Here is a 4,491-nt window from a genome sequence, read left to right as displayed (position 1 = left end):
CCATAGCAAGGTCATTGTCCGCCACCACCATAGCAAGGTCGTCATCCGCCACCACCATAGCATGGTCGTCGTCAGCCAGAATAGGCTGCTCCTCGTCATCCCCGCTCTACTCCTCATCATCCTCGCTGTTGCTCCCATTGCTTGGCCAAATGTAACAAAGTGTGAACATGGTGTTGTCGTCGTGCAGGTAGAGGAAGCCAAAATGACAGGAAGAAGAGAGGCAGAGAGCTTACTGGCATCGTCGTCGTGCTGGTAGTACATGCGACACATGGTGTTGTCGAACATCTTCACGGTGAACATGGCGTCGCCGTCGTAGCGGAAGACAAGGAAGTATCCGAGCTGTAGCTCATGGGCGCGGGCGAAATGCTCCCAGCCGGGCCCTAGGTACATGTGGCCTTCGCCATCGAACACCACTGACATGTCCCACAACCCGCGAAGCCCGCTGCCGGCCTCCCGCAGCTTCACTTTGTGGGGCTCACGGCCGGCGAGCATCTTCGCAAACTTGTCAGGCAGCCTCTGCAACGAGGGTCAAGCAATGGTTAATTGTGGCAATCAAGAACTAGACAACAGAGTGATGATAAAGAAATGAGTGATGATAAATATACCTGCCTACTGCAAGATTTCTCAATTACAATCTCGAAGAACTTGAAACCTTCCAAGCCAGCCATCTCACTTCTCTGAAAAGCAGCATTGTAAATTAAACAATAGGACTGGACAGAAATAGGAAACAAGCACTTCAAAATAGTAGAATAATTACTACATGTGTTTGCCAGGGCCTCAATTTGGAATACTACTATAAATGGCAATGGCCTCAATTTGCTCATACTCTATCTTGGCAAAGGGGCAATCATCATCAGCAACAAGAATAACAACATCATGTGCACCCATACGGTAACCACAACAAAAAATAACAACATCAACATCATCAGGTGACCACCAACAGGAACAGCACTAAAATCTACTATAAATGGATCAAAACACAGCTAGAACCATATCTACTATAAATGGACATTGTTCCATATCTATAAATGAACATATCTAAACATTGGCATAAATGATAGAAAATATCCCTATCTAAACCCATCCATATCTGAACATTGGCATAAACATATCTGAACATATCTATAAATCTACTATAAATGGCAGAAAAGGTATTAAGGCACAAATTTCTTTACAGAGGGAGTACAACCTACTGCATCAAACCTAACCATAAATATCAACATTTCTTCATGGCAAGTCAAAACCACACTCATTTCTACTTTTCAGCACTACATGTATATTTATGTCACGATCCAAAGTTAAGATCAGAAACACCAATTAGCTACTCCATCTCATACAAAGTTGTATTAAAATAGTAACAGAATGATTCAGTTGAGTTGCTGAATCATGCATTCAGAACACCACATGAAGGCTATTGGCTTAAAACTGAACAACTTTATAATCTCTGAAAGAAAATTAAGCAAATAGCCAAATCAAATCGAAAACCCTAATCTGCAGAGGGGGGAACGGAATGGACCTGGGGGGATGGCAACTGCAGAGGGTGTCGTGGACGCAGAGGGTGCAGGCCTCCTCTTGATCTTGTGGATCTGCTTCGGCGGATCAATAGGAAGAGGAACCCTAATCAGCATGCGCCACGAAACCCTAATCTAATCAATAGGAAGAGGAACAGGAAGGAGTCGGCGGATTCATACCTTAGGAGGCCGTCGCCGTCACCGTCGATGGAGGAGTGGGTCGCCAGGGACGCTGTCGATGGAGGAGAAGGGGATGCCGGCTGCGGAGAGGAGGAGTGGGTCGAGTGGATAATGGAGAGGAGGAGTGGGTCAAGTGGAGAGGAGGAGTGGGCACTTGTCAGCGAGTTCTGTATTTGATATATTGAAAAGGGTGGGCATAGAGTACAAAACCAACAACCTCTTCCTAGCCCAGTGGTAGAAACAAAGTGAACTAAGTGCACGGTCATGGGTTTGAGCCCCCCCGCGCGCATATTTTTGGTAGCTTGGGTACAATAGCAAAATGGCCCACTTGTCAGCGAGTGGGTTGAGTGGCCCACTTGTCAGTGAGGTGTGTGCTTGATACTTGACTAGTTTGATATATTCAAAAGGGTTGGCATAGAGTGGAATACTAATAGTCTCGTCCTAGCCCAGTGGTAGAAACATAGTGAAACAAGCGCACGATCGTGGGTTCGAGTCCCCGCTGGCGCATATTTTTTTGCTCACAATGAAATGGGTTCAGTTGAAGCAAAATTCAGTTAAAATAGCATCTTTAGTTCAAAAAAACTACTAAATGATCGCAACAACTTCTAGACAACATTCTGTATGATCTGACCAAAACTTGAACTAAATGATCACCAAAACTTGAAGGATTTTGCATCACATCACAACCATAAGTATTTTTTCATTTCTGCACCAGCATCATAACAATCACAACAAGTGTTCTGCACCAGCATCATAACAATCACATAACTACATAACAAAAGCAAACTTGTTCATCATTACAAAAGCAAACTTGTTCAACATAACAAAAGCAAACTTGTTCAACCACATAACTACAAACTGAGATACATAATACCACAAACAACTCAATATCCCCAGTAGCAGGGGTCATCCCAATGATCCTCCGCCTCTTGCCATTGCTTCAAACCTTCTTTGGTGGTTTCGATTTTCTTCCATGCCTCGTAGGTGACGTACGCATCTTTCGCGGCGTACTCGATGAGGTTGTTTGGCAGTGGGCTGTCCCCCATAGTAGGTGGTCCGATTTCTTGTTGATCTTCTGCTTCATTTCCTTGTAGTATGGGTGGATGAGGCTGGCTGCAAACTCAGCCAAAGACTGCCACTTCTTTCCATTGTTTGGAACTCTCCATTTGCGCTGCATGTCGACAAACTTGTCGGGGTTGATCTCCAAACCAGACAACTTCAGCTTCTCCTTGTCACCTCCAATGGAGAAGCCAACAAAGGTGTACAGCTTCTTCTCCTGCAGGAGCGGGCGGAGTTCCTTGGGCCTGCATCAAATTAATCTGGTGCGTCAAATTCATCTACTTCAAAAACTTCAGAAACTACTAATTAGACAGAAACTTCAGAACTTCAGAACTAGTATTGCATCTACTTCAGAACTTCAGAACTATTGCATCTACTTCAGAAACTTCAGAAATTTCAGAAACTACTAATTAGACAGAAACTTTAGAACTTCAGGAACTTTAGAACTTCAGAACTAGTATTGCATCTACTTCAGAACTCCAGAACTATTGTGTTGAGGCCAAGATATTCCATACCTACCATATGAATCTTGATCTCTAGCCTTCCCCAAGTTGCTTTCCACTCAAATCTTCTTTCCACCAGATCCAAATCCTATGAGAGAGAGTTGAGTGTTGGGGAGACTATCATTTGAAGCACAAGAGCAAGGAGTTCATCATCAACACACCATTTGTTACTTCTTGGAGAGTGGTGTCTCCTAGATTGGCTAGGTGTCACTTGGGAGCCTCCGACAAGATTGTGGAGTTGAACCAAGGAGTTTGTAAGGGCAAGGAGATCGCCTACTTCGTGAAGATCTACCGCTAGTGAGGCAAGTCCTTCGTGGGCAACGGCCATGGTGGGATAGACAAGGTTGCTTCTTCGTGGACCCTTCGTGGGTGGAGGCCTCCGTGGACTCGCGCAACCATTACCCTTCGTGGGTTGAAGTCTCCATCAAAGTAGCACCACCTATCGGAACCACGAGAAAAACATCCGTGTCTCCAATTGCGTTTGAATCCTCCTAAACCCTTCCCTTTACATTCTTGCAAGTTGCATGCTTTAATTTCCGCTGCTCATATACTCTTTGCATGCTTGCTTGATTTGTGCAAAAATAGCTAAAATCTGCCAAAGTCTAAAATTGGGAAAAGGTTAAGTTTTTAATTGGTCAAGTAGTCTAATCACTCCCCTCTAGACATACTTCAAGGTCCCACAGCCTTCAACCGCCTCCTAGGAAAATACTGGGAGCTCAAGGAGCAGCTCGCCACCAAGGAGGAGGAGCTCCGCATTTCCACATGTATCGTCATGCTCTTTTCTAGTGAGGGCGCGCTAGCGCACGCACTGGGTGTAGCCCCCGAGATTCGGGCCAACTGTGAAACAGTTGGGCCAAATCTTAAGTCTTGCTTTTTTCTTTCCCGAATCTTCCATTTTTGCACCCGAGGTGTTGTCCCGGTAGACCCGGCTGCTCCGGGCCAGTCATCACTATGACCGGCTTGTTGCCGACACCAGCCATCTTGGTGCCGAGATGGCGCAGGCGAGGGCGGAGGCGGCAGTGTCCCGGCGGTCGCTTGACGAGGCCAACCAGCTGCAGGAGCAGTTGACGGGCCACAAGAGCCACCTCGAGGCCGAGGTGGAGCTCCTTAAGGCGGAGGCCGCCAAGGTGGTGGAGGCGCAGTAGGCCATGGTCGAGGCAGACTAGCAACGTGGTAGGCTGGCCGACGACAAGGGTCGGCTCCAGGCCGAGGTGGAGCGCTTGAGGGAGCAGGCTGCC

At 46.6% G+C, this 4,491-nt stretch overlaps 1 long non-coding RNA gene across 1 annotated transcript; it reads right to left on the bottom strand.

Annotated features, from left to right (window-relative positions):
• Positions 1 to 610: 610 nt before the first annotated feature.
• On the bottom strand, positions 611 to 1,802 carry LOC119324925. The gene is made up of 3 exons (XR_005157231.1): positions 1,692 to 1,802; positions 1,517 to 1,586; positions 611 to 677 (listed from the first exon to the last, which is right to left on the bottom strand). It is a non-coding gene; the product is annotated as an uncharacterized LOC119324925 (long non-coding RNA).
• Between the last annotated feature and the right edge of the window lie 2,689 nt (positions 1,803 to 4,491).

The sequence above is a fragment of the Triticum dicoccoides genome, chromosome 6B (assembly GCF_002162155.2).
Source record: "Triticum dicoccoides isolate Atlit2015 ecotype Zavitan chromosome 6B, WEW_v2.0, whole genome shotgun sequence".
Lineage (NCBI taxonomy): Eukaryota > Viridiplantae > Streptophyta > Magnoliopsida > Poales > Poaceae > Triticum > Triticum dicoccoides.
The sequence above is the reverse complement of the archived record's forward strand: the minus strand, read 5'-3'. Positions and strand labels throughout refer to the sequence as shown.